Source organism: Anser brachyrhynchus (genome assembly GCF_964034855.1).
Source record: "Anser brachyrhynchus genome assembly, chromosome: 4".
NCBI lineage: Eukaryota > Metazoa > Chordata > Aves > Anseriformes > Anatidae > Anser > Anser brachyrhynchus.
In genome coordinates this window covers 70,950,544-70,956,543 of record NC_137698.1, presented here as the reverse complement: position 1 = coordinate 70,956,543, position 6,000 = coordinate 70,950,544, and positions in this window count along the sequence as shown.

The following is a 6,000-nucleotide window of genomic DNA, read 5'->3' as shown; positions in this document are numbered from 1 at the left end:
GTGTGGACACCTCTAAGTGCCAGGATGTTGCAAAGCAGTTTAGATTTTCTGTCTTATTGAACAGAAAAGTCCATGCTAAGGAACATCGCATTGCGCTGACATTTGATTAGAATTTTTTTTTTGTTTGTTTGTTTGTTTCAGTGAAGCCATAGCAGTATCAAAGCTGTAGTATTTCAAAAATGCAGTCTTGGCCTTCAGGGTGTTCTTGCAATTTTTCTCTGAACCAGCATCAGATATTGCTTTCCAAGCATATGGACTCGAGGTGGTCTTCCACACTGCAGTGATTATTTCTCAAAGAGAATGATTTTGCAAATATGTTCCAGACTTCAACAAGATATACAGGCTGGACACCCTCACCTAATAATTTATGCAACAATTTTATCTTTTTGTTTTGAATCATACCAACTGCTTGAAACACAACTTCTACATTTATCTTAAGGATTGCAGGATTCCACTGTGACATCTTTGGGTAGGAACCCAAATTATTGCCACATATAGAAAAACTCAGATAAGGAGAGAGACACGAGGAGGCTGAGTAGTCCACTGGTGCTGACCGAAGCCACGTGGGAATATATAGTTCAAAGGAACAGCATTCAGGTGAGTTGTTATTTTCAAACATATTAGGAGAGAACAAGGTTAAGAAAAGCCTTTGCTGAGAAGTTGCTCAAATAAGAATTCATTGTTACTCTTCCATGTTGTCCTCAATGTGGTAGAGAAGGACACCAAGAGTACTGAAGGCAGCCAGACCACAAAGAACCCCAAGCCTCCAAGGAGGTACACACACCCGCGTGTAAGAACACGCCTACAGCCCCGTGGTTAAAACAAAGATCTGGCAGTTTAGGCGTAGCTGTCATAAGAGAAGAGGGAGCCAAAACAAAGTCTTCTTGCAGCAGTCTGCTCCTTGCCCAAAGAGGATTACGAGGTTGTGGTAGAGCTAACTGGTAGTATTTGCTTTTTTGGTTTTGTGACTTACATCATCTGCATGGCACTTAACAAGTCTGCAGCAATGGGTCAGCAATTCTCTCTCTTTTTGCTCATATTATCCTTAGCAGGGCTGTGCTTGCAATGGGTTGAGTACAGAATTGTTAGGAAATGGATGCATCCCTACTCTGAAGGACAGGGAAAGGTTTCTGCTGACTGTTGTGGGGCTGAATCCCTCATTGTTTTTGCAAGGAGAAAGCCTTTAAAAAGAACAGGGGTCAGCTCCAAGACCCTCCTGGGTCTGATTTCAGTCCCTCTCCTCAAGACCTTCTTCAAGCCAAATCTCACTTTTCTTATCTGCCCTTAGTTCCCTGAGCATTTGCAACTTTCCAAGTCCCTCATGACTCAATTCTCCTTCAGATTTCTGAGTGTTCCTGCACACAGACCTCCTCATTTTCTCCTCTGTTTCTCTCTCATTGCTGACTTTCTACTCCCCAGACTCAGGGTGGATATTCTGGCAGCTGGGATATAGCACTGTGCCCGCATACCACGACCTGCTTCCACATATAAGGCCCCACCAGCAGGTATTACTGCCTCTTAGACACCAGTCTCAGGGTGGGATGTGCCACCACCTTGCAGTGCCTTACTCTTACAAACACGAAAGGAGATTTGCTCTGAGATGACACTGTCATTGCAGCCAGCAAGGAGACACCACCAGTCTGCAAAGCAAGCAGCCACCTCAACACCCCAGGTGCTGGTTGCAAGTCATAAGGAAAGGGCATTGAGGTGTGTCTCTGCTCCACTTGAATGCTTTTGCAGGCCTTCCTTAACCCCTTGGTGTTGCTTTAATGTTTTTTTTTTCTTTTTTTTTTTTTCTATGCCCGGTGCTCTGCCCATTGCCTAAGCTTCCTCCTCTTCAGTGCAGGACTCTCAGGTTTTCAGCCTTCCATGGGGAAAGGACTATTGGTCTTACACCGAGTGAGACTTTGGGGAAAGTGAATGAACAGAAGAGAGCACTTAGAGCTGAGACGTTGAAAGGCTCCTTACACAAAACACAAAAGGGCTTTTCTTCTCATCAGTGTTTTCAGGAGACAAAAGAAAACACATTTTCTGAAGTGTTCCTTGGAGATATTTTGTTTTGAAGTGGTTAAAGAATTTCAAATGTGAGATAAGGGGTAGACACTGGCATGGAGCGAGGATAACAGCTTGTTCCTCTGAGGGCTGGGATTATATTGCAGGGAGTGCTGGCACTCAGCCCAAGCTCAGCTTCCCCAGCCCCAACACTTGCTTAAAAAGGTAGAACTTGAAACATGTGCCTTGCACCCGCTTCTTATCATCACCCTCCCAGCTTTAACCATTGTTCATGTGCTCTGGCATTCACAAAGCCTGCATCTAAGTTTTGCTCAAGACAGCGTTGATAAACTAGATGATGAATGTGAAAAACTCCTCCCCGAGAGGGTTTGACTGGGACTGCTGCATTTGAAATCACTGGCACAGGACTCCCTCATTGTATTTTTCTCATCTTTGCCCAGCACTGGGGGCAGCCCCATTTCACAGAAGTCTCTACTAAGTGAAGCTGAGATGCTCTGCTTGCAGGTGACTCATTACCAGGTTGATGGTGCTTATTTCTGGATTATGTCAGCTTTTGTTTTGACACGACAAAGACCTTTTCCATGTGTGGCTCCCACTCTCTTCCCTTACCTGCTGTTGCTCTTTTTCATATTTTTTTTTCAGCAGCAAAGATTGCAGCTTAACATTACTTGAGCCAGAGGCTCTGTGAAAATCACTCACAAAATCCTCCCCTCTCAGTTGGCAAGCATAGCTGACTGATACGAGGTGTTTCACCTGTCTAACCCTAAACACACATGTTCTCACAGCAAATGGGTGAGTCGAGAGTTTTGTGTACTCTGAGTCAGCACAGAGCCACAGATTTGTGAGGACTGTGAATCAGAATATACTTTGAGGCCCTTTTTGTATGCTGACAGTAAGTGTCAAGACCTGTGTTTTCCTACATTCATTTATCATGGCTTGGTACGTTCAAAAATGTTGTTCTTCTTCATGAACTCTTTCATCTGTAAAGGGCCAGGATCTTCATGATGTCTTTGCTGCCACATTCCTGGGTCTCCCAGGTTAATTGATTAATGAAGTAGAGCTGCTGGTATCTGTGGAAGAGCGGGCATCTTGATTTAACGGAGATACCACTATGATCATCACTGAAGGTCTGGGGTGAATGCAGGGGCCTGGTATGTAAGGAGGAAAATATAGTGCCCTGAAAACCTTTTGTGCTAAATAGCAAGAGAGGGTAACATTTTACCCTTTTAAAGTAAGGGAGGAGGCAGAAGGTGACAGAAATGACGGTAGGAAATAAACAGTGACTTGTCTAAGATCTTATAAGAAGGCAGTGGGACACGTAAAAATGAACCTAGGTCTCAGCCACAAAGTCAGGCATGTCAGCTTAGGTGGACATACCTTGTTAGGTATGTGAGCTATGTGTAGACTGCTGGCTTACTCTGTCTTGGTAAAAAATAATGGACGGTCTCATTTCTAATCAGGCAGAATGCAGGGATGCACACTGAGCCGTAAAGCTCCCTGGCTGGCTGCTAAATCCAATATCTGTAGGTGGGTAAACATCTTGCTGCTCTGTATCTTGTTCTCCAAGAACAGTCTTGGCATGCTCTAGCCTGTCTCAGTTACAGGTGATTCAATATCCGTAACTCTGCTTTGTCCCCCTGTAAAGGCAGGTCCCAAATCCAGAATATGTACACACAAACTGCAAGTAATACTGCAAGGGCTAGATTTCCCCCGAGGATAAAAGGGAGTCATAAAGCCCACTTCCCAGTCAGGGAGCCAGAATGTACTGGGACTGGACTAGGGAAGAAAATGCCCCATTAAAATAAATAAATCAATAAATTGAAGGATCAGCTGCAGCGTTTGAACCTTGATCTTCCTATGTTTTGGAAGGAGGCTGCTCTCTGTTTATTTGCAGTTGGATCAGTTTCATTTGTTTTAATATTTTCCAGAAAAAAATATGTATTTTAGCCTATGTATTTTAAATAGTCTATCATAGAATTGGCCTGTGTTGTCTCTGACATACTGTATACATGCAGTTTTATTTAAGTAACAGCTGGGATATGTGCACATATGTCATCTATCAAAGATTGGAGAGGGAAATGCATGAGCTGGTGCATTTTTGTATACTTGCTGTCATCACATTTGTGTAAAAAGAATTAAGGCTCAAAAGAAAAAAAAGTTGTTGCTCCATCTGACCATGGAAATCTTCTTCCTTTAACCTTATGCCCTGCATGGTTGAGCAACTGTATGGAAAAGTTTAAGTGGATAGAACAGAGATCAAAAGAAATCCATCCATTATAAATTATTTGAGTCTCTTGCACTTCAAAAAAAAACAGAGTCGGGTTCTGTTTGTGTTCTTGTGGGTTGTTGTTGTTTTAACCTGTTAGTATTTGTTTCTTTAACTTCCTATTTTGATGCTGATCATGCCCCCCATCCAAAGCCTACGGAAATCATTAAGGCAGCGACAGCAAGCCCAGTGGAGCAGGGACACTTCGTTTGTCCCTCTTGGAGTGGTGGGTAGCTGCTCTGAGAACATGAATAAAAGTTGGTGGTTTTGGGTCCCTTTCATGGAAGGACAAAACTTAAAATGACTGAAGTCCCTGGGGAAAACAGTGTGTAGCTATTAGGGCTGTGTATAAAGGTGTGAGAATCCCACCTTCCCATGTGCGATACTGGTGATAGGAGTGAGTGGGAAGGTCGGAGCACCTCATTTGGGGGTGGATGAAATTTCACTTGAAGCAACATGGTGCCTGGCTTGGAAATACGTCATTTTGGTAAAATTGTCTCTCAACTGAACAAGATCCAAATACTTGCTACAAGTTTATTTAGCCATTTTAAAAAACAAAGGCAGCAGGACTTTGAAACACTGCATTTAGGTTTGGATACCCCTTGTTCTTCATGCCTCATTAAAGAAGTCAGTGAGGCATAAGAGAAAGACAAGAAAATTGTAATGACCTTCTGTATATCACATCTACAAATCTACAGTTTATCATCCCCCATCCTCAGAATACAGAAGCTGACATTTTAGAAAAGACCCAAAGTTGATCTAATCCAGTGTCCCGGCTCTGACAGTAGCCAGTGGCAAATACTTGAGATAACTGTATTAAATCATGACTGCAGGCAAATTTGAAATAAACTTCTCTCTTACAGTACTTGTCCTGCACTGCAATAGTTAAGGAATGACTTCAGCTCTGAATCAGGAGGTGTACTACCCCTTCAAGCACGCTCTTATAATAAGTTATTTACACTTTGGTGTCCTTGTTCCTAGGAACGTGCATTTTGGAATAGGTCTAAACAGCTCCCTGCAGCAGTGACTGCCTCAGCCCTTCGTGTGTGGTATCAGGAGATGGCATTCCCTTTTATACTTTTGCCAGTTCCTCAGAAAGCCAGGGTGCTTTTGTGTTGTGAGTTCAGAGTAACTCCTTCGTATGATCCCCAACAGCTTATTTCTATCACATTTTCTCATATTTCTCTCATTTCTCATGCAACAACCTCTTACCTGGGCATCTCCAGCTTGAGGAACTTTGCCTATATCAGCACCCCTCCCAGCAGCAAAGGCTCATATATATATCTCAGCTAACTTAAAGCATCTCAGCAAACTGACCCAAGGATATGGCCCCAGAGGTCAATTGAGATGTCACGGGCATGACCCTAGAAGAGCTATACTTTCTCCATGGCTGGAGGGAGAGTTAAGGTTCCCAGTGACAAGTGCCTTGAGTCAGGGGATCAAGGCATATTCTTCATGATTTGGGTGCAACTGCCCCTACCTGCAATTCTGTGCATGTCCTCTTCTGCTTCTTGTCTTGACTGGGTGGAAACACCATGTCTAAACACACTCTGAGAGCAGGTACCTTTCAAAAGGTGACTACTTAAAAAGAGCCCTTACAAACGTATAGTAAACCAGTTGCAGATTGCATTCAAGTACGCTTTTAAAACTTTACAAATCTCAGCAAGTAATACCGTCTGAGTTTTGCATTCTCATGTCCTGAAATGTAGCAAGTGCCAGAT